This window comes from Pteropus vampyrus, unplaced genomic scaffold (genome assembly GCF_000151845.1).
Source record: "Pteropus vampyrus isolate Shadow unplaced genomic scaffold, Pvam_2.0 Scaffold22, whole genome shotgun sequence".
Lineage (NCBI taxonomy): Eukaryota > Metazoa > Chordata > Mammalia > Chiroptera > Pteropodidae > Pteropus > Pteropus vampyrus.
The window spans coordinates 8,120,187-8,145,359 of NW_011888803.1; the positions used below are offsets into that span (position 1 = coordinate 8,120,187).

The window sequence follows — 25,173 nt, forward strand, 5'->3', positions numbered from 1 at the left end:
TTTGTTTTTGTGGATTATTCATGGCCAATTTTTTTGCCAGTGGATTCTACCCTGCTGGGAATGATGAAAGAACACCACATCCCTTAATGTCACAATTGAATTGTACTCAGGAAATGTGGTTATTTTAATATTACTGTAAACCAAACATAATTAAGAATGTGACTCTTCCTAGGAAAATATCATATGACATATTCCAGAAACAAATATAAATGAATTTTAGTTTACTTGATGATTTAGTTTATCTATTCCACCTTCCATTAGTTAATTCACATGATTAGTGTTTAAGGCATCTACAAAACCAACGTTTTTTTCACTTTTCTTCTGGTATTTTAGCATCTTGAAGGCATACTGTGGTGAAAGCAAATTAGAGGCATGAACTGATCGAGGCTTGAAGTGACTCTCATAAACCCAAACCAACAAAACATAACAATACTCCAGACCTTACAATTCTCTGTTTAGTTTTGGCTTAAACTTACTGGTTCAGAGAAGATGACTCCAAACCGTGGAATCCACTCTGACATTGATATTTACACTGTGTGATACCAACCCGTGTAAAAAAACTGGTTCAGGGCCAGGCTGTACACACACACACAGTATTTATTTTTTTTGTTTTAGTTTCTAAGGTCCTGCAGGTGCCACTTAGCAATTTTTCATGAAAAGGCTGAGGTGCCAAAAGAGTTGTAATTAGGAGGTAAAACATCAAGGACCTGGCAAGGGACCCAAGCTGGCATGTCCGGAGGAAGGGAGCAGCAGGAAAGCAGTGTGGGTTTGAGTTTAGCTAGGGGGAGGAGAGAGGACTTACTTCTTCACCTCTGCATATGAAATCTACCTCCCCTCATTTATTTCTGGAGAATACATCAAGTATTGGGTTGACAGCTACAGAGATTCCTGTCCTTAATTTTAAACAACAATGGCAATTGCATAGATCTAGCACTCAGTCTGAGAATATCCTTAGAATTTCCTGAAGGAGGCTAATTAATACAAGAAATTGTAAGGAATTGTAAAGAATTTCACAGGTAGTATTGCTAATCCAAAAACCAATCAAACGAGTAACATACATACAATTTGTACTGAATTCTTAAGCTGGAAAAAAATTGAGCAAATTTTTTATAATCTCATGCTTCCATATTTAATACCATTCTTTCTTAAGAACATCATCAAAATTATCTATGTTCTTTCATAAAAACAACATCAACAAGCTAACAACCACACAGTGCAATCTAAATGTATGATTTGTAGCCCAAGCTACAATAATTATGGAGAAAAATACTAGGGAAACTGTTTTACACTTACGTTATTCCTTCCACCCTCTACCCTAATAGCACATAAAAATGCCTTGCTTCTCTTTTCCTCAATGTTTTATTACTTTTTAGGTTTTACATTTAACATTTTGAACCATCCAAAATTTATTTTGATGTGTCTGTGATACACAATTTAAAAAAAATGATTAGTCAGCTGTGGAGCCTCTTATGTGATGCCTCTTATCACATTTATTAAATTACTATGTACACCTGAGTCTGGTCCTAGACTATTCATTATACTTCCTTAATTGTTATGTCTACTCTTGCACTAGTACCACTTGAAGTATTACTCTTTGATATTATGCTTTAATATCTTATAATAAGGGAAATTCTCTAACCAAATACAATTCCCCCTTCTTCAAAAGTGTTCTTTGCTATTTTTGTCCACTTATTTTTGAATTTAGACAAACTTCAACTCATCTGTGAAGGCAAAAAAAAAGTCTTGCTGGGATACAAATATTAATTATTAAATATGTAAATTAATTTAGAAAAAAATAAAAAATTTCACAATATCTAGTGAGATTTAGTGAACACCCAGAAACATATTCTTTTATTTTTTTCTTGTTTTATGTCTCTAAGTAAAGTTTTACAATTTTCCTTATGTGAGTCCTGTAAGTTTTTTAATAAAAGTTTTCCCCAGGCATTTTATATTTGCAGAAGATTTAAAAAATATTTACTAATAGATAGTGCTACTATATGAAATATCAATTGATCTTTCCACCTGATTTGCCATTAGTTTTAATAGTTCTCTACTTGATTGCCTATGAATTTCTAATTAGACAGTTTAGCAAAGTAAATAATCATGACTTTGGTCTTCCTTTCCAAGTCATTCATTTGATACATATTTGTTGAACATCTACTATACCAGGCACAATACTAGACAATGGGAACACATGTTTTGAGTAATGCATACAAAAAGCCCCACCCTAGTGGAGTTTATATTCTAATGAGGGATAAAAACAATAAATAAACACAATAAATAAATATATTATGTGAGAAGGTGATAAATTTTCCAAGAAAACAGAGCAGGGAAAGGGAGACAAGTGTAGAAGGTGGAGGGTCTTGCAATTTAAAATAAAGTGGTCTGTGCAGAACTCTCTAAGTAGCTTGATGAAGAGAGGGGATGAGGCATACATATGTCTGAGAGAGAAATGTTCAAGTCAGTAATACAAAATCCTGAGGAGGGAGTGTTTTTGGGCAGTGGCCAGATGGGAGTGAGTATAGGACATAAAAGTAATGAAGTAATGAGGCATCTGATTGTGTTGTGCCTCTTATTTGTTTTGTATTTTATTGCATTGGCTAGAAATTTAAGAACAACATTAAGTAAAGGTGAAAACAGGTCTCCACAACTTGCAATAATTTTCAGTAGAAATACTTTTATGTTTTTATGTTGATCATTGATTTAACTAGTTATTATTTATCGTATTTTAAAAATCATGTCAATTTACCATATCGACAGAATAAAGAAAACCATATGATTATCTCGATGGCTATAGAAAAGCCCATTCACGAAATCATAAAAACTCTCAGCAAACTAGGAATAGAAGGACTCTTTCTCAATCTGACAAAGAGCATCTATGAAAAACTAACAGCTAACATCATATTTAATGGTTCAAAAACTGAATACTTTCCCCTAAGGTTAGAAATAGGTTGGAATTTCCATGCACACAAATTCTTTCAATGTTGTACTGAAGGTCATAGTTAAAGCAATAAGTCAGAGAGAGGGAGGGAGGGAAGGAGGAGGAAGAGAAGAGTAGAGAGAGAATGGGAGGGGAGAGAAGAAAGGAAGGAAAGAAAGAAAAGGCGTACTGTTTGGAAAGGAAGTAAAATTATCTTTTTTTTAATGACATGATCATGTACATAGAAAATCCTACAAAGTTCACACACAAAAAAGCTAGAATAAGTGAATTTAGCAAGACTGCAGATAAGAGGTCACTATACACAATTCATTCAATTATATTTCTATATACTAGCAATAAATAACTGGCAAATAAATTTTAAGAAACAATACCATTTATAATAGCACCAAAACTGTCAACTAGATAAGGAAACTGCAAAAGTACAAAACATTGAGGGTTATATTAAATACAACCTAAACAAATATTTGAGTTCCCTTCGAATGATTCAATATTAGTAAGATGTCATTTATCCCAAAATTGATCTACAGATTCAATATAATAGATAAACACATGAGTAAAAGGTAAATGAAAAAAGTTGTGGAATTTCTTCATAAGTACTCAGGAATAGTACTCATATAATGGATTATTATTCAGAAACAAAAATTAATGACCTACTGATACTGGCAGCAGCATGAAGGAATTTCAAAAGGGTATGCTGATAAAAGAAGCCACATACAGAACCCCCCACTTGGCAGTAATGAAGCAGTGCCCTCATCTGTCCCTTGCCAGAGCAGCGGTAGAGGATGTCAGCTAAAACAGAAGATTCAAATAAGATCCAGTGTTTCAAAATATAATACCTAAAATGTTCAGGTTTAATTGAAAATCACACATCATCTCAAGAACAAAGAAAATCACAATTTGAATTTTAAAAAAAGACAACCAACAGATACTAACACTAAGATGACAGAGACATTAGAATTATGTGACAAAGATTTTAAAGTAGCCAACATAAAAATAAATGAATGAGAAACCTTATATCATGCAAACCTTAGTCAAAAGAAAACAAAAGTAGCTGTATTAAGGTCAGATGAAGTAGATTTCAGAGCAAAAAAATCTACCCGAGACAGAGAAAGATATTACAAAATGTTAAAAGAGTCAGTCCTTCCAGAAGATATAGCAACTCTATATGGCTACGTGCTTAAAGCACAGAGCTGCAAAATTTGTGAAGCAAAACTGATAGAATAGAAAAGGGAAGCTGACAAATCAACAATTATAGTTGGAAATTTCAACATCTCTTTCTTGGGAATTCATAGAACAAGTAGACATAAAATCAAGAAGGATACAGAACTCAACAGTACTGGCAACCAACAGAGTCTAATCAACATTTATAGAATAATGAACAGCAGAATATTTGTTCTTTTCAAGATATGTTTAACTTAGTATATCCTGGGCCATAAAACAAACCTCATCAAATGTAAAAGAAGTGAAATTACACAGAGTGTGCTCTCGGACCACAGTGGAATCAAACCTGGAATAACAAGAAGATAACAGGAAAAGCTTCAAACACTTGAAATCATACTTCTAAACAGTCAATGAATCGAAAAGAAAGTCTCAGGGGGAAATTGAGAAATATATTGAAATGAGTGAAAATGAAAATACAAAATATCAAAATTTGTGGGACACAGTTAAAGCAGTTCTTAGAAGGAAAATTATAGCACTAACGGCTTAGATTGAAAAAGAGGAAACATCTCAAATCAGTAATCTAAGCCTTCACCTCAAGAAGAATAAGAGAAGCAAAAGCCCCCTGAAATCAAAGTAAGCAGACAGGAAGAAAACAATGAAGATAAGAACAAAAATCAAAACATTGAAAACAGAAAAACAATGTTACAAAAAGCTGGTTCTTTGAAAAAAAATCAATAAAATTGGCAATCCTCTAGCAACACTGACAAAGAAGAAAGAGAGAAGACACAAATTACTAACATCGAAAATGAAATAGGGACTATTACTACAGATCCTGAAGACATAAGGAAAAATAAGGGACCACTACAAAGAACTCTACACTCATAAATTCACCAACTTGAAATGAACCAATCCTTGAAGAACACAAACTATCACAACTCACTCATGGTGAAACCAATCATTTAAATAATCCTATAACAATTAAGAAAACTGAATTGATCATTTTAAAACTTCAAAAAAGAACTCTCCTGGGCCACACGGTTTCAATGAAGAGTTCTGCCAAATGTTTAAAGATTTTATAGCACTTCTACATAATCTCTTCCAGAAAACAGAAGATGGAACATTTCCCAATTTAATTTATTAAGCTATCGTTATCCTAATACCACAACCAAAGACAGCGCACACCCACCCACCCACCCACACACACACACAGAGAAAACTACAGACCAATATCCCTCTGAGACATAAAATTCCATAATGAAATATTAGCAAATAGAATTCAGAAATATATAAAAAGAATTATGTACTATAATCAAGTTGGCTGGTTCAATATTCCAAGAATAAATCAACATAACCAACCATATAAAAGGTAAAAGAAGAAAAATCATGTGACCATATCATTAGATGCAGAAGAGTATTTTAAAAAATTCAACACACGCTCATGATAAAAACACTCAAAAACATAATAGAGAACTTCTTCAACTTGATAAAGATGGTCTATAAAAACCTTAGAGATAACATTATACTTAATGTTGAAAGAATGAATGCTTTCTTTCTTAGATCAAGAACAAAGCAAGGACATTTGCTATCACCATTGACTCTTATTTGACATAGTACTATGTAAGTTTTTAAAGTTTCTCTGAGAGATAAATGTATACGCACATGCCTGAAAGTAATAAAACTATCTTAATAAATAAATGCTCATCTCATCTCAGAGGTCACTAATTGGTAAGTCTTCCTGGACCTATCTATTTTAGATGGGCACCCACTCCCATTCCAACTATATTTAATGTTTCTCGTAATCATAGTTCTTATCACTGTTACAGTTGTCTGGTTATTCTTCTTCCCACCTAACCCCAGTAGTCTCTGGTATAGTGCCTAGCACACTGAACTCGTGTAGGTCTTTTATCATAAGAGCTGGCTGGATGACACCACAAACTAAAGTCTAAAGGGAACTGACAAAAAGTTTCGTGGGACAAATTCCTCTCATTACTACTGACATTAGAGTCAGCTGACAAGGCTTGAATCCTGATTTTTCACTGCTTCTATGTGGGTATCAATCTGGAAGTCTCTGCTCCCTTCTTTCTTTCTTCAGCAACCTTTGGGTGAGATGGAAACGGCACACTTCACCCTCCAGGTTCCTACTTTTTTTTTAAACGTCTACAGCACTTGGTATTCCTAGGTGGTCTCCCATCCAAGTACTAACCAGGACCAACCCTGCTTAGCTTCTGAGATCGGACAGGATTGGGCATGTTCAGGGTGGCATGGCCATAGACAGGTCCCTAATTTTTAAAGGCATTTCGTGCTCAGTGTTATTCCTTTTACTAGAGCTGCTCTTTTAGTTTCTCATAGTTAATCATCTCATTGAATTCTGCACAAGACTTCAACAGGCTCACTCATAAAATTGTCCAATTAACACAGGGCAGTGGGAAGCAGCCTGGGTCCTTCCTTCTCCTTCTACAGTCTCAGTGTGGGGCTGACTATCAATTCTAGTGCTTCCCATGAGTTCAATTCACTTATAAAAATATATTCATAATGTGGCAACACAATGTCACCAAGCCCTATGAAGCTTATTTGGCCCTCATGCAAATAGAAACTCTGCAAGCTCTCAGACTTCTATTTGGATTGTCTTCTTAACTATACATGTTACCTCACAGTGCATGAGAGAAAATGTTTATCTTACAGCAATACCACTGTAAAAAAAAAAAAAGAAAAGAAAAGAGCATCCTCTAGCAACTGGGAATTTTCTGCATTATGATAAGGTAGTGGCAGAGGGTAAAAGGACAGCGAATTAGTAAATTACTCTCCCAATGGTTATAATAGAGTATCAAGCTAAAAGCAGGGCAGGGGAGTTAGAAAGCCCAGTTTAGAATCAAGTTTTCAACATGTATTAGTAGGCAATCTTGGGCAAATCACTCGATCTCTCGAGGCCTTGGTTTTGCTGCCTGTAAAATATAGATATTAACACCTATGTCAGAGGATTAAATGAGACAAAACATTTCAAGTCCCTGACACAATAATCACTCCCTAAGTGGCCACTAGTAATGGTCATAGTCAGCTGTGTCTAAACTGAGCCTTATAACCTGGCATTGCGGTAATGTAGCAGTATCCCAGTGCAGGTGATTGCACTTTTCTGGAGAGTAAAGATTGGCGACAGCTGCTTGTGGAAGTAAGATTAAGTAGCATAAGACCCACTGCTTAGGTATAATGAAGTGATTAAGAATTAGGAGTTAAGGGCCGTGTCTACACTCCCCAAATCAAGTGCCATATTTTAAAATCAGAAAATGTACTTGGCGTGTGCCTTTATAGAACACTATGGAATGTATAAGATGATTAAAAACAAAGTGTGGAGTCATTGGCCCTAACACCATAAATCCTGCAGATTACTTCAGCTTCAAGAACACAATGGAATTTTGATGTGTGGGAAATAAGGCAGAGGACATTCCAGACAACACAGACAAAACTATAATAATTTGTTTTAGTAGCACACAAAACAGTATTCCCTATTATTTCTCAAAGCTCTAAGAAGGTATAGTACTCAAACTTTATTTTCTAAAAATGCATTTTCACAAACTTGAGAAAAACATGCAGCATAATTTATGTAAATAATGAGGTGCTGTGCTTTATTTCCCAGCACATTGAAATAATCGGGAGAGCCAAAGAAGAAAAATACTGCTTTGTCCCTGAAATCACTGTATTCTTCCTAGAAAAACTAACCCACAACTTTTCTGTGCCATCAAACAGGTATTTGACATATCAGAGCTAATATCTTCTATTAGTGCCATGTTGATTTAATGTTTCAGGGAACAGTAGAGTACAATGTACTAAAATGGACAATGAAGGTTTTAGTAGAAACATCCTTGGAAAGCTGTGGCATATTATTAATACAAATGAAGAAAAAACAATAATGTATGATTGGTGAAAATGTCTGGTGGCTATATTGGCACACTGTGAGACTTGGTCAGAGATGGCTGAGGTACCAGGTGGTGCTGCTGTATAAAGAGCTCTGCTGAATGTGTTGCTAGCAGTGCCTAGCATCTCTCTGGGCTTCACTGTTCTGGGTGTACTAATCATCTAGAGATGTATCTAGATATTAAGATGAGGAGGAGTGTGGAGTGATTGAGATGAAAAGTCCTGAGCTTGAGAGACCAGAGAGGATCTGTGGCCCCACAGTTCCATTACTGGTGTGAAGAGAGGTCCTGAAAGGCGGCGAGGGCCACAATTGTGGAATGATGGAGGTTGTTGACAACTCGCTTTTTTCACATTTCTGCCCAGGGCCGGCCCTACTGCTGGAAGTTGAGACAGGAGTGGAGCTACTCAATCAAGATTCATGGTACCGCAGTGGATTCCATACAAGTTCACAAATTCTTTGACATTTTTCGAGCAAAAGGTGAAAACTAATTCCCCTTCCTTTGAATAGTCAGTCTTTGTGGCTTGCTTCTTATGAAAAAAACTGTGATGGTGAATAATTTCCAAGACTAGGTTAGAAAAAGCAATATAGTTTCCACCTGTCTCTCTTTTTCTCTCTCACTAACTCTCTCTTAGGTGTCCTGAGCCCATATGTAGGAAGCCTGGCAACTCCGATGCCAACATGTTGGAGAAGCACACGGCAAATCACACAGAGAAGGAGAGAGAGGACTGTGGAGCCTCAGCTGTGCCAGCCTCCAGCCGTTTGATACTTTCCAGTATCAACTGCCAGAAATGTAAATAATTATTCTTCTATTTCTCTTTGAGCTACTCCAGCTGACCCCAAGCAAAAAAGAGACAAGTTATTCCCACTAAGTCCTGCCCAAATTGCAGATTCATGGGCAAATTAAATTCTGCCATTGCTTTAAGCTATTATGTTTTGGGATAATTTGTTATGCAGCATTAAATAATCTGAACAAGGATGAAGATGATGATGAGGGAAGATCTATATTCAAAGGGCCCTTGGCTTTCAAGGTATGATATGTGGCTAGCTGGAAGGAGCTCTACTGAGCAGACTAGTGTTGGCCAAAATATAACTTCTTATGAGAAACTAGTGAAGAAAGTAGGTTAAAAGTTCTATAATAGGATGGTAATTAAGAGAATAGATTTTTGACTCAAGACAGACTGATTTGACTAGAAATAACTTCAGTCTTTTACTAAGTTTGTGATCTTAGTCAAGTTACCTAACTTCTCTGAATTTTAATTTGCATATCTGGAAAACTGGTCATAATATCAAATTCGTAGAGTTATTGGAAAGATTAAGTTAGCTGACAGTAAGTGCTTAATTAATGATGACTGTTATCACCATTATTATTGTTATTTCTGCAGTAGTCGAATACTAATGTTTCAGCTCATGCTGGTCATCAAAGCATTCTTTTATATAGACAATTCACCAAAGAATCAAGAATTTCCCACTGTATCCTCTACATTATCGGCATTGTGCTAACACCATGGAAACTACTGAAGAATGTAGACTGTCACCCTGGGAAGCCAACAATCTAAATGTCCCAAACTGAGGTGACATGTTGAGCAAGTGAATTTAGCTTGCCAAGTATCTGATGCAATTCTGATCTCCCATTCTTCCTGCTGAAGGGCTACAATGCTATAGAAAATGCTTTCATCGCAATCCCTGCCTGCTATGGAGAGTTCTGCATATTATACATATCATGAGTATTTAGCAATCAATACATTCTACACCATATCCTTTTTCTTTATTTCTAATATCTAATATCAAATATTTCTGAAACTATCTGATCTTTAAAACAAACTTTAATTGTCTAGCTACTGCACATTAAAAGGTGCTTTCCATGGAGGATTTAGAAGCAACTGAACATACAGTTCAACTAACAATTGTTGAGCACCTGTTAGGACCCAGGTATAATCCAGTGAAGACAATGAAGCTGAGATTTAACTATAGTGGAGTAACCTAGTGTCTGATGAGGATAACCAGACAATTCCTTGGTATTGAATGAAGTTGGATGATTAATTTTCCTATTTAAGAGATATTAATAAAAGACATTTTAAAAGAATGTTAAAAAATAAAAAATAAAAGGATTTTAGAGAAGCAAAGTTTAATTTATAATACTAATAAGACCATGCATGTGTTCTAAACAGTTCAGATAGCAACCTTCGATATGAAATGTCATAGCTCTGCACAGGGGCATTTATACTTTTCTGAAAGAAACACAGAGGTTTAATTGAAGATCTAGATAATTGTCCATGTCTAAATAAAACAAAAGCTATCATGGGATTTAAAAACCTTTAGTTCTACATAATTTTTGACTAGCTTATTAAGATTTTGTCTTTCAATAGTATTCACAAAAATGAATACTGAGTCTCCAATGTTTATGAGCATTAACCAAAAAAGAAACACAAAATATTGTGGTATAATCGAGGCATTTTAAATTCCTTTTTATACTTTCTCCTAGTCAAGAACATGCTTTTTTATTTAAGGGAAAGTCTGGTTTGTTTTTTGTTTTTTGTTTTTGATCCCCGGGTCAAATCTTCAATTTTCTTTACACTTCCAAACAACTCCGTCCCCTCTGGCTATTAGCCTCTCTCCTCACCAACTTTCCAATATCCCACTGAAACCGATGTGTAATACCCCAAATGCATTGTGAGCTTACTGGGGTCTAACCAGTGGTGAGTAGCCGGAAGAATTACTACATAGTTCTATGAATTATCTCCTGCAACTTTGAAGTTTATTTCTCATCCCTGGCTCTACACAGTAATACTCTTAATAACTCGTCTTTGAAGGGGCTGGAGAATGTTATGTAAAACTATTCAAGCTCCAACTTTTCATAGGTCAGAAATACCCGGGGGCTTTGGTTTTTAATGTAACTTCCTTAGATAAAAACCAGTTTCCGTTTTCCAATCCGGGAAGTGGATGTCTGTAATACAACATAAATTACACAGTTTCTGATTTTACTGTCTAGACACCACCAACCCCCTAACACTACCTTCTCTGTCAAATGTCTGGGCAGGGACCAAAAAAAACTGATGTCCAACTAAGCTCGGAAATATATTTCCTCCAACTGAAGTTGGCAAGACTTGGGTGAGCACATTTGAAGCCAACAAAAAGCAGGATTGGAAAATTAAGAATGGTTAAAAAAAAAAAATAGAAAGAGGGCAAGTATGAAACCCTTTCACAAATTAACAAGGCTCAATGGCATCGAGTACTTGAAAGGTTTCCATCTCCACCTTGACTTCCAAATAAAGTAGCTTATCAGTCTTGCAGATAAATGCAGACATTTTTATAGCCTCACCATTCTCAGTAGAGACTCCACTGTCTGACAGACATAGATAATAAGAGAATTAAAGTGCATGCTCAAGAGGATAGCAATGCTCACCTGAATTTTTACAGCTCCTCTTCTCTGCACTCAAAGTCATCCTGACAGCACACGAGTAAAGATTAGAGAATGGGGAAAGGAGCCAAGAAATCAGTTGCTTGTTCAGGGATAGAGGGTACAGACCTATATAAAGACTGAAGATTTCTACTCTTTTCAGAAATCCCAACTGCTTTACTTAGAGGCAACTTAAAAAATGCTACATATCCTAATAATAGTAGTAGTAACAGCGATGGCAGCTGTCATTCACTGAGTGACTACTACATGCTAGGCACAATACCAGATGTTTTGTATTTATTGCTCTTACAACAGCATGGCTTTCAACTCTATGACATGTTTGCGACAGAGCAGGATTCAGAAGACAGGTTTGTCTTGGAGCACACATCTAAGGAAAATTATTTTCTGAATTTCCAAAAGGGTGATTTTTATATCTTGCCTATATATAGCACTTTAACATTACAAAGGCTTTTCATATTTTTTTCATTTCATCTTCACAAAAGCCTTGAGCAACAGGAATCATTACCCTTATTATACATATGAGAAAACCAAAGCTCAGACTATGATCAAAGCCACACGGGGAACAGGCAAGGACTGGGACACAGTTGTCCTGACTCCAACTCCCATGCTCTTCCCACTACACCAAAGTTACCGCCTATGAGAATGGGCCCAGAGACCACTGTGAATGCTAATCCATATCGAACATATAAAGTCCATTCAATTCAACTAACATTCATTGATTACTGACTGGGTGCCATTCACCTCAGTCAGTGATGGAGGCTCAGAAGTGAAAAAGTCACAGATGATATAGGAAAAGAGTTCAGAGATTACCGAGGTAGACCATCATGCAAATAAGGAACTGCAATACAGAGTGGTGTGTGCTGACTAAAGTACAGGAGACACAATAACTTTAGGATTTAGCGAAAGCTTCAAGGATGAGGAATGTCTGAGCTAGGTTTAGTAGAATGAATTCAGGAGTTCAGCATGCAGACTTTTTTAATTGTCAAGAAAGAAGGGTAAAAGTGATTTGTGCACTGTAAGCACTGTGCCCAAGCCCAGACCAGACCATGGGACATCAAATTAGAAGAGGTGGTTAATGTTAGAAACAAATGAAGATACACAAAAGAATAAAGAGATCTTTCTCTCCTTTCTAACGGGTATGCACACTCAATGAAAGTATCATGTTTTAAAGCCAGATGAATTTATTCCAACAGTTAAATATCATCTCCAACTCTGACCATTGTTTAGAATGGCAAACTAAAATATTACAGGCCAGTACAGATGTCTGGAATATCCAAATGCTTGTTTTCTGGTACATGTCTAATTGGGGCTGATTAGAAGTTGAGACACTCATGCTGAGCTGTACTGTCCCAGAGACAGCTCATGAACCTGGAGTGCTTTTAGGAAGAGGGAAAGCTGAAAGCCAGCGTGGCTCAATTGCTCATCTCCATTTCATTCCACCTTGTCTCCTATCCCTAGGCAATATTATTTCAAAGACATCGAGATGGAATTCCTACCTTTGGGACTCACCATCCAAAAATCTTCTCCTTCATATTTTTCCCCTTGTTTTAGCCCACCTCCTTCCTTCTTCCTCTCCCTCAAACCCAATTATCTAATTTATGGCTTAGCATCATGGAAATATCAAGTTTCTGAGTGGAAATCAAGGATCTCATTTCCAGTCGGTTTGCTCCCTCTCCCATTCTTCTTCTTCTTCCCTTATCCCATTTGCCCTCTTTCTTCTCAGTCACCACTTTTTTCTGCAGCTTTTTATCTCTTAATTTTTACCTGGAGACAGGATAGAAGTGTTCTCACTGAAGGGATATAGGACAGGCCTTTTCAACAGGAGAGAAAAGGTCATCATCGTTGAATTTCAAAACTTGGAGGGAAAAAATGACCAGCCTGTGGTCTCCTCACCCAGCGCATTTTTTTTCTTTCACTACAGTACAGTGTTCAGATTCAGTTACTAGTAGGAAGAAGCTAGCTATCCTTAAAACACCAACCATTGCCTGTCTATTTATATGCAAGAATCTGCCCTGTCCACGGACTCTGCTGCTCTAAGCAAACTTACTCTGGCCTATGACCTCGAAGCAGATTGAACAAATATTGGGCTCCTGACACAAACCCAGACTATTCTTAGGCTGATCGACTACCTATGACTCGGTTGTCTGGCTCAAAAAATTAATATGGGGCCATGAGACTCCCCATTTGGGAATGTGAAATTAAGAAACTGGAAGTCTAAGTCAGACTGATGTGGCAGCTAAGTGAAAGGGATATGAGATAAATTCTGAACCACAAGGAAGCTAAAGATATGAAGAAACAGAACAGAATGAAGCAAATCTACAGAGAGGAGGAAGCATGAGGACAAAGAGAAATTCCACGTTCTTAATGATTTTGTGGTTTTGATTTGAGTATATCCTTGCAATTTTCCTCCTTTCCCTTGCACTAGATGTGGCTAGATCTCTGTTGTTTGCAACAACCGTAAAAAATCTGACTAGAATTTTTGACCCAATGATATGATTGCTCATCTTAGCCTGGAGGTAGATCTGATAACTCCCTATCTAGTTCCAAATCTTGCCAAAGATTCAAATTGAGTTACCAGGAATTGTAAGTTTAGTCAGTCTGAATTATGCAAAATGTTAACCAAAAGTTACACTGGCCTTTGCTCTCTGAATTTCCTCATCGATAAGCTAATTCTCAATGAAAACACTGGAAAGATTTCTCCTCTGCAAAACTATCCTCTTCCTTCACATTCGATCATCAAAACAAGCTGGCTGTGCCCCTGTATTCATCACTTATTCTAATCAACCAGAGGAAAACATGGAGACCCTGTACAGTGCTGTGTGTTCAGTAGTAAATATCAATCAATTATGATCAGAAGCCAGAATCTTCACCATCTTTTCTTATGAGAACATCAAGGTCTATTAGTTTGAAGTTGTTATCTGGAACACCTATCAGAATTTATTATTACTAATCCTGCTCTTCAAATCTTTCAATCACCTCTGTTCTAAAAGATTAAAGAATGGCAGGAATTATTGAGTGAGAGGTTCTGAGAATCTGGTTTATTTTAGAGTTCTATGAAGTATTCATTTCCTCCTCACACCACCCACCTTTGTTTACAAGAGAATGTCTCTCTATTCCTCTCCTCCAGTGCAAATATTCACATGAAAAACATCTACATAAATGAGTGGTGTCATAATTTGAAGAAATGTGTTGTGCATCAACAGCAGCCCTAAGTCCCCACTATGGTTCAGGACACTCCAATGACTCAAACGACCTTTCTGCTAAAGGATTTGCATCACTTCCTTTGTTCTAGTTTTGAACTATATGGAATTACAATAATGTGAATAATTTTTCTTCTACGAAAACAACACAAAATGCAGGAAATCTATAAAAACAGTTTTGACAATTGAGACAATCACATTTTAATTTGTTTAATTAAACACAGTAAGATTATTTTTCTACCAGCAAATGCCAATTTATTAAACTGTACTAAAGTCAGTTTAGTGAAAATTCGAAGGAAAAATTTATTTATTAAACTGAGCCAGAAAAGTAGCATTTAATTGATAGCTAATTACTACAGGAGGTGGAGAAGGAGAAGAAAAATTAAGGGTATACTGTCAAGTCACCTTACCTTAAACTTCCTAATAGGTTGAACCTAATAAGTATTGTAAAACATATGAGCATGTGTTGAATCTGAGTAAGCAGATTTGTCACTATTACCATTATGTACAATCTATCACTCATTGTAACAATGTTACCATTGTAATCACATTTGTATAGGGGATCACAGTATTCAGAACACTTTGATCTTCAATATCCTTGGGAAGTGGGCAGAAAGATATTTTACTGGAAACTAAAACTTGTCAATTGCCCAAGATGATGTAACTGAGAAGTGCCAGGTGGAATTTCACCTTGCAACGCAAAGAATTTTAAAAGTTCTTAAAAATGGAAAACATTAAATGTGGAAAGAAGTTGGAAATGTGAATTCAAATCTGAATACCCATACACGACCAATTCAAGATCAAATGGTAGGTTTAAAAGCAGGTTCTCTAAGTATTCAGTCACTCAGAAGATCAGAATGATGAAAAGAAATTATTGAAAGGGCAGTATCTTTTGATTTGGTTAAGTAAGATGACTTACTCCTAAAAAAGGTGAGGTGGAGAGAAGGCCAGCACCCACTTAGACCTGCCTTCCCGGTAGCACAGGATGCTGGGGGACTGGCCTAGCTGCGCCGTGAGGCTCAAGTGGGTGTTTCTAATGGTCTTCTCAACCTCCTGGCAGGTTTCAGGTGGAGTCTGCACAGGAGTTCAAAACACAAGAGCCATGTATCCTGACTGCTAGGCAGAGTCTCAATGTCTGGGCAGGCCACAGGCAGCAAGGCCACACCCTAAGGGATAGAGGTATCCAATTTCCAGGGAAAGGAAGTAGCAAAAGAAAAGCACAGCATCAATTCTTAGGGGCTTGAATGACTGCTCTCTAGAAAGACAGGCAGCAAATAACAGCAGAATGAGGATAGATCACTGGTAAAATTGCTACTCTTGCATGGTACTATAGGTACTTCAACATATTCATGCATCTAGTTATCATAACAAAGTTATAGGGTCGTCCAAACTCTGCCAGTTGTTAAATATGATGAAACAGAAGCTCAACACGCTCAACGCCACGTGGTTAATAAGCAGTGGAACCACAACTTGAATTCAGAGCCGTCCTCTTCCACCCCTCGGGGCACATGGAAAGGAGGAGAATGCACAACTCAAGGAGTGTCGCAGGAGTCAGTCTGCCTCCTGAGCCAGTTTAAAAGCATGTATCTCTAGAAACCAGGCTCTGTATGAGAGGTGTGCCTGCTGGAGATGATGATGATTGAAGTGCCAGAGATACTTTGGCATCTCAGGTGACTATGGATTTGGGGAGTGGAGCAAGCTGAAGATGCAGGTGGGCAGATCAGTGGTGAGCAGGGGAAAGAAAAATCAGTAGAAATGAGGCTTGGGCCAACAAAACATGAAAATGTACTAGGCTCTAATGTGGCACTTTCCTGGGCTGTAATAACATAATATCAGAATTTGGTTTACAAGTGAACATATTACTTCTAAGTGTATGCAAGTACTCTATAGAATTCATGTGAGGGAGTCCTTGATATTTGAAGATGCCTATTCACTGAGAAGAACCTAAGACTTTCTACAAAATTTTCACTACCTTCAAACTGTTTGCTTTTCTTCTCTTCCTCTAAATCTCTTGCACTTTGCTGCATTTAGATGAGTGGTTTTACCTTCCTAGTAGGTAATAGAAAGAGCGTCTGAGACCAACCTACCCATTGTTCAATGAAAGTCAAGTGCCTTTCACACACATCAAAATTCTATTGTTGCTGCAAACAGCAAAGATTATCAACAAAAGCCAAAATAATAGTTTATTTAAGTTTTGTCTTAGTTTCCTTGATAACTATATTTCAATGACAATAACCCACAGTAAGAAATACACTTTACATTGGAATCCACAACACACAAGAGAACATGTATATGCATGTATGTGTATAAATGAGACAAAGGTTACATGAAACAAAACCTGTTGTCTTATGGGTAATGCACACAATCTAATAGTTTCTATTCGATTCCATTTCATTTATTAAGGAAAAAAACCCCAAAAACAAAAAGTGAAGATGACCCAATAGGTTGACTTTATGATCTACTTAAGAGTTGAAACTTGTAATTTGACAATCACTATCCAGAACCCAAATTATGAGAACAAATTTATGGTGTTATAGGAACTGTCAAACAAGAGGGGTGTAAAGAAAGGCAGGAAAGTCCAGGAATTGCATATGCTCTCTCTCCTCTACTGACAGCTCTAGAAAAAGGTGACTTTGAGAGGCAGGGAGGGCGACATGGCAGTGATCACAGACTGAAAGAGCCCCGAGAAAAAGCAGAATTAATTTAAAAACATATTTCTCCTGGCTAGTGGTGCACCAAAACAATGTAACTCAAGAATCCCTCTAATCATTTTTGATGACCCATATTACTACCAAGGCATTGTTAGAAAACTGATTTTATACAAACCTGATTCAGAATAAATATTATCTTCCCCCATCTCCTTCCCCTCTCCTTCTCTGTGTGTATGGGTATTTTTAAAACAGGCCATGGGACAGTAGCTGTTACATTTGTAAAATTTCCAGTCATTAGGCTGACCTCAGGGCAGGCGAGTGTTTCAGGGAGCTTGTACAGATTCATAATGGAGCCCTCAGCTGCATTCAGGCCAGTGAGCTCTATCTTGAATGTTTTCCTGTATTTACTTTCAAGAAAATATTCTCACTTAAATCCCTATTACTCCCTACACCCCTACCAAGAAGTTTCTCTCTAGAGTCCAGTTTGGAAGCAATACTGATCCTCAGTTTTCTTGCAAACTACTCAGAGACTTCAGTTATCCAGCTCAGCGCTCACAAAGAAAAATGCAGACATGAACATGACAATCACACTACCCATTTTTTCTCATGTAATTACAGCTCTAAGATACATAATTCTGTGCCCTATTCCTACAAACACACGATTTCTCCAGTCACAGCCTCTGTTATTAATGTCTTTTGCCAAAATTTTCAAAACGCTCCTTTTGGGAGGTGGGACAAAAGAGCACGTGTGAGGGAGTACACTCCACTCTTACTACTAGGCAGCTCAGCTGTGAAAAGGGGGTTACCACTGAAAATCAGATGCTCTGTTTCTCTGTAGTCACAGACCATCTCATTAGTAATTAGCCAAATACACTCTGTCAGAATGAGCTACAACCTGTAGTCAGCCCAAATATCTCATACTTAATGGGTACCATCACCATCAAATATTGCTGAAATGAGTTACTTGGGGAAAAAGATTTAAATTTCATTTGAGCATTCTTCCATAAAGGATAAATGATAAATTTCCACCTATGTAGTGTTGCAGAAATGTGAAGAAAAAATGGTAAAACCAGTGATTTTCAAGGTCCTTTCTCCATCGTTGGGCAGTGGTTTGAGAATGACATAAACATTATAATTGTTTTAGCACTTTCTGTGTTTTGACACACTCTGGGGTTCTTTGAACAAAAAAATTGTGCTAGAAGTTTCCATCCCCATCTGGAGGCTGCTGGTAGGGAGATGTGAGAGGGCAATCCCACCCGATGCAAAGGGTTCAGAGTGTGCTGTTGCCACTGAATCTACTCTGAAAAAATGAAACAGATACAAGTTCACATGGAAACTGTGCTTTCCCATATTAATCAATGTGACCTTCCCTTAACTGGTTTAGAATGTCACTAAAGAAGGAGAGGTAGAATCGGCTTCTAGCAAGTAGCGAAACTGACAATCTTCTTCCTCCTCATGTTCCCTAATTATGCTTGCTTTTCTTTCTTTCTCTTTCTCTTTCTCTTTCTTTCTCTTTCTTTCTTTCTCTCTTTCTCTCTCTCTCTCCTTCCTTCCTTCTTTCCTTCCTTCCTTCCTTCCTTCCTTCCTTCCTTCCTTCCTTCCTTCCTTCCTTCCTTCCTTCCTTCCTTCCTTCCTTCCTTCTTTCCTTCCTTCCTTCCTTCCTTCTTTCCTTTTTTCTGGCTGCACAGGGATCCAAACAGCCAGGACATCATCACTGGAAAGAGTCAACTTAGGCAAGTAGAAATCGGGAGTGCATAGAGGAACATTTGGGATTTTGGCTACGATTTCCAGAACCCACTGGCCAATAAACATGGCCCTCTAGAATTTCTATAAAGAGGCTAAGTGGTGTAATCTAGATGAAAGGAGATAAAGTGGATTTTCGCATTTTTTTTTACCATGACCCAGAGTACACATACAAACACAAATGTATACAAATAAAAAAAGTTTCATGACACAGATGCAAGAATCCTAAATAAGACACTAGCGAACCGAATACAGTAACATATTGAAAAGATTACACAACATGATCAAGTGGGCTTCATCTCAGGGGCACAGGATGGTTCAACATATGCAAAACATTTAACATAAACAAATTAAAAAGTAAGAATCATATGATCATATCAATAGATGGAGAAAAAGCCTTTGACAAGATACAGCATACATTTATGATCAAAACACTTAACAAAATTGGCATAGAAGGAAAGTACCTTAATATAAGAAAGGGCATATGTGACAAATCCTCAGCCAACATTCTACTTAATGGTGAAAAACTAAAAACCTTCCCTTTAAGATCAGGAACAAGGCAAGTCCGCTATCGCCACTATTATTCAATATAACATTGGAGGTCTTAGCAAGTGAAATCAGACAAGAGAAAGATATAAAAGGCATCCAAATAGGAAGCGAAGAAGTCAAGCTGTCACTATTTGTGGATGACATGATTCTCTATGTAGAAAACCCTAAAGACTCCACAAGAACACTACTAGAAACAATAAGCAAATACAGTAAAGTTTCTGGATACAAAATCAATATTCAAAAATCCATAGCATTCCTATACTCTAATAATGAATTGTCAGAAAAAGAAGTGGAAAAAATAATTCCTTTTTCAATTGCAAAAAAAAAGAATAAAATACCTAGCAATAAATCTGATGAAATGTATGAAGGACCTATAAAATGAAAACTACAAGACCCTGTTAAAAGAAGTCAAAGAAGGTACAAAAAATTGGAAAGATATTCTGTGTTCTTGGATTGGAAGAATCAACATAGTTAAAATGAACTTATTACCTAAAGCATTAAACAGATTTAATGAAATCCCCATCAAAATCCCATCGATCTTTTTTAATGAAATAGAACAATAAATCATCAGATTTGTATGGAAGCACAAAAGACCCTGAATTGCCAAGGCCATCATAAGAAAAAAGCACGAGGCTGGAGGCATCACTCTGCCCGACTTCAAATTATACTACAAAGTGACAATAATCAAAACAGCATGGTATTGGCAGAAAAACAGAGACACAGACCAGTGGAACAGAATCGAGAGAGTCCAGAAGTAAACCCATATTTATATGGGAAAATAATTTTCAACAAAAAAGCCAAAAACGTACAGTGGAGAAAGGAAAGCCTCTTCACTAAATGGTGCTGGGAAAGCCACTTGCAAAAGAATGAAACTAAACTGTTGTCTATAATCACCCACCAAAATTTACTCAAAATGGATTAATGACCTGAATATAAGACCTGAAACAATAAATTGCATAGAAGACAACATAGGAACTAAACTTATGGATCTTGGACTTAAAGAGGATTTTATGAATTTAGTCTCAAAGGCAAGGGAAGTAAAAGCAAAAATAAATGAATGGGACTACATCAAACTAAAAAGCTTTTGCACAGCAAAAGAAACCGTCAACAAAGTAAAGAGACAATCATACAAATGGGAAAATATATTTGCAAGCAATGCCTTTGATAAAGGTCTAATATTCAAAATATACAAAGAACTCATACAACTCAATAACAACAACAAAAAACAAACAATCCAATTAAAAAATGGGCAGAGGACCTGAACAGACACTTCTCCCTAGAGGACATACAAACATATGAAAAGATGCTCATCATCGCTAGCTATTAGGAAAGTGCAAATCAAAACCACAATGAGATATCATCTCACACCTGTTAGAAAAGCTGTTATTAACAGGACAAGTAATAACAAACATTGGAGAGAATGCAGAGAAAAAGGAACCCTCATACACTGCTGGTGGGAGTGCAAATTGGTGCAGCCACTATAGAAAACAGTATGGAGGTTCGTCAAAAAACTAAGAATTGATCTACCATATGATCCAGCAATCCTTCTACTGGGTATTTACCCCAAAGACTTGAAAATTCATATCCGAAAAGATATTTGCACATCGATGTTCAAGCAGCATTATTCACGGCGGTCAGGACGTGTAAACAACTGAAGTGTCCTATGATAGATGATTGGCTAAAGCAGCTGTGGTACATATATATACACAATGAAATATTACTCAGCCATAAGAAGAGATGAAATACTGCCATTTGTGACAACATGGATGGACCTCGAGATAATCATGTTAAGCAAAATAAGTCAGACAGAAAAAGTTAAAAAACACATGATATCACTTATATGTGGGATATAAACCTAAAAGCAACAAATGAACAGGACAAACAGAGACTCATGGACATGGACAATAGACTAGAGGTTACCAGAGAGTCGGGGGAGTGGGGAAGGGGGAGGTAGATAGGGTACAAGGGGTCAAATATGTGGTGATAGAGAGAAACTTAACTACAGGTAGTAAACACACAATGCTATGTGTATATATACGCCTTACTGTTAAATTGTACACCTGAAACTTACTAGACTTCGTTAAACAACACCACCATAAAAAAAAAAAAAAAAACCGCGAAAACAAAAGTTTCATGAAACAATACTGACCCTACTATGTTGCTGTGCTTTATTCAGAGTTAAACTGCTTATATATTGCGGGTAGCTTAGGAAGCTTTGAGATTAGGGGATGCCTAAATCTTTAGAGATGTTTAGTTTGAGAGTATCAGTGAAAAATTAAGAAATCAATGTCCTTTTTGACTAGGAACAATCTCTCTCCCAACATTATATTTTTCAGAGAAAGGAGAGTTGGAAAATCAAGGCCCCTGATGGAGGACTAAGACAGCAAACAGAAAGTTAGAAACTAAAAAGCAAGAGAAAAGATGGTTTGAGTACCTCAAAATAAAGCACTAGATTTAAATTTTTCCATATAAAACTCTTGAATTGGAAACATGTTTATATCATAAATGGCTTAGAACATGACCCAATACTAAACTGTATTTATATTATTCTTTCTTCATAAAATGATGGTTCTCTTATGACTAAACAAAAATAAAGAGAATGGATGTGTTTTTCTATTATTATCATGTAACTGCAGTGAGATTATTTAATTAACTAATTCTAGGTTTTCTTAATCATTTCAGTCTAAAAATGTCTAAGTATACAACAAGCATATCTGCAAGTTTAAAAAATAATTACATTAAAATCTTACTGTGTTAACAGTCTTAATTTTGTACACAGCTTACTATAGAAAAGCTACATTTAAATAGGTGCCTTTTTTGTATTTACTCAGAAATATAACTATGCAGTTTTAGAAGACAAAAGTCAAAATGTGGAAAATAAAACTCAATTTTAGCACCAGGAATGGAAATCAGCACCTATGTTTATAAGAATGGCCATGGGCAAATCAACTTCTAGTCATAATAGAAAACACAACTCACAGCATGTACCTTGGACCTACTTGCTTTCAATTTCTTTGAGTCATTGCTTCATATTTACTGCAGAAACATCAACTGGTAGACATGGATAAAAGTGATTTGTGATGGTAAAAATTATGTGGGTGCAGGAGTCTAACGCTCTTTTAATGGCTTTTATTTAAAGTTTTCTATAGGAAAAATTATTTCTCAAATGTGCTATAAATGGTTAAGCACAGAGCTTCTGAAATAGAATTAACAAATTCAACTTCATTTCATAATGGATTATCATTAGCAAGGCAGGAGTTTATATGACTGGTTAATTAAGCAGAACAAGTAAAATGTCTTAGGTTGAATGAAATCCAATATTTTTTTATTTTTTATTTATCAAGCCCTAATCCCATCTCATGAATGTTATTATAATTTCTCCTTCCATTTTTCCCCATCTACTATTTTTCTTTCCCACCCTCCACTTCCATTCCATGATACCCAGAGTTCCAAAAGGAAAGTATAGCATCTCCAAGCTGGATAGAATATTAGATCTTATCACTGCAAAAATCAAAACTAGTGCTTCCTAACCCCTAAACAGTGTTGTATCCCTACCATGCTGCCTACCGTAATATGTACAAAATGCAACCCATGATTACAGGTGCACGCTCAGTTTAGGCTGCACTTGATTTATGTGAGTGTGCGATTCAATGGTGTCCACTGCCAAGATGGAGACATTTGTGAATAAAAACAAATTTCAACAAACATCAAATAGGAAATAGTTTTCCCTTACTTGCCATTGACATGGATAACGTTAAATACTGTTGACCCTTGAACAATATGGGTTTGAACTGCGCAGGTCCACTTATAAGCGGATTTTTTTCAATGAATATATGGTTGGCCCTCTGTATCCCCAGGTTTCATAACCACGAATTCAACCAACTGCACATCAGTATTTTACATCCATGGTTGGGAATCTGCAGATGTAGCGGGCCAACTGTATACATTGTTCTACACTATTTTATATAAGGGACTGCAGCATCTGTGGATTTTGGTATCCACAGGAGTCCTGGAACCAATTGCCAGCAGATACTGAGGGACAACTGAGTTTTTGAGGAATTAAAAGTTATACACGGATTTCTGAGTACCCAGGGGTCAGTGTCCCTAACTCCTGCATTGTTCAAAGGTCAACTGTATACTATATATTACATATGCCAGGTTAGCCTGACACATCTTAATGTGGCAAATTTTGACCAAAAGGGAAAAATTACTGCCCAGTCAAATGACATTCTATCTTAAAAAAATGAGTCTTAAACTTAAAGTGGGCTTCAGTCCACTCCAGAGAAGGCTACATTGCTCCCAAACTGTTTTGGAGAAGAATCATGGAAAGGATGCCAGATCCTTATGGAGCACATGAGAGTGCAGTTAGAAATGGGGTATGCTAGGCCCCAAACCCCTCCAAGCCAGATCCCTCTAGGCCCAAAAACAGTAGATACGGTTTGGTTCTCTTGGTGAACTTCAAACTGGGAATCCAAAATCTCAGAGATTTGAGAGGGCAAAGGGAGGGCTTTTATTTTTTATTTTCAATCCTGCATCCTTCTCAACATTAATGAAATTAATTCTTACTGTACTATCACCCTCATCCTATCTCACAATGCTCTCTATCTCTGAAGGCTGCCTTCCCCTGGGTACTTCTAGCTCATCACTTCTTCTGAGAAGTCATGGTGTGGGTCAGACACACTTCCTGGAGTTTCCATAGCACCAGAGTTCTGTCATAAATCCTGTCCTCTTGTTCTGAGTGTCTGCCACTGGTCTGCCTCCCTTGCTGGACTGTGAAGTCCTTACAGGAAACAGTGGAATCGAATTCACCTACATCTCCCCAGCACCAAACATTGGGCCTGGAAAGTAGGAGACAGTTGCTGAATGCACAAACATGTATGAGTGATACAACTATTATTTCTTTATTTTCATAAGCATGGTCATTTTTAACGCAATCATGGCACTCATAATTACTGCCAAAAACAAATTAGAAAACTTTAATATTTCTTAAAGAAAATAAGAGCAAAGGAATCAAGGTCTATTAACAAAAGTAAAAGTTTATTTACTTACACATATTCAAGTCTAGCAAAATATTGATGTATTCATTTTCATTGGAATGACAACTTACCCCTTTAAGCCCATCCAGCTGCAAAAGCAGATTAAAAGTTGTATTCTCTTTAATTTCCTAACCTAAAGTAGTCATGTTTGCCCACATGGATTTGCTGGGCAAAATTAAACCAACCCTGTAATAATTTGTACTTCTACCTTCATATTCTGATTTCTCTGGTCATACTTGCTTAGATGATCCAGATATATAGAAACAGGAGTCTAAAGTCTGGTGATTTATTCCTTTCCATGTGATGCTACTGCTCCTCCAGCACTGGCTTCAGGAAGACAATATACGTTTTCAAATATTAAATTATATGACAATGACAAAGTGAACTAGGATGGCATTACATGCACACATTTTTTTAATGGAATTTGTTGCTTGAGATTATTCCTGCTTGTCTGTTTGAATGAAATGTACTTGTTTATGAAATGAGCCTGAGGACTCTGACAGATTTAATACTTAATATCAGTTTAGAAAAAGCACTGAAAGTCAACTTCAAAGGTCAGGGGAG

The 25,173-nt window shown here is 36.8% G+C and overlaps 1 pseudogene; it reads right to left on the reverse strand.

The window, feature by feature from the left end:
• Positions 1–6,256: 6,256 nt before the first annotated feature.
• On the reverse strand, positions 6,257–6,375 carry LOC111736903 (annotated as a pseudogene).
• Positions 6,376–25,173: the final 18,798 nt, after the last annotated feature.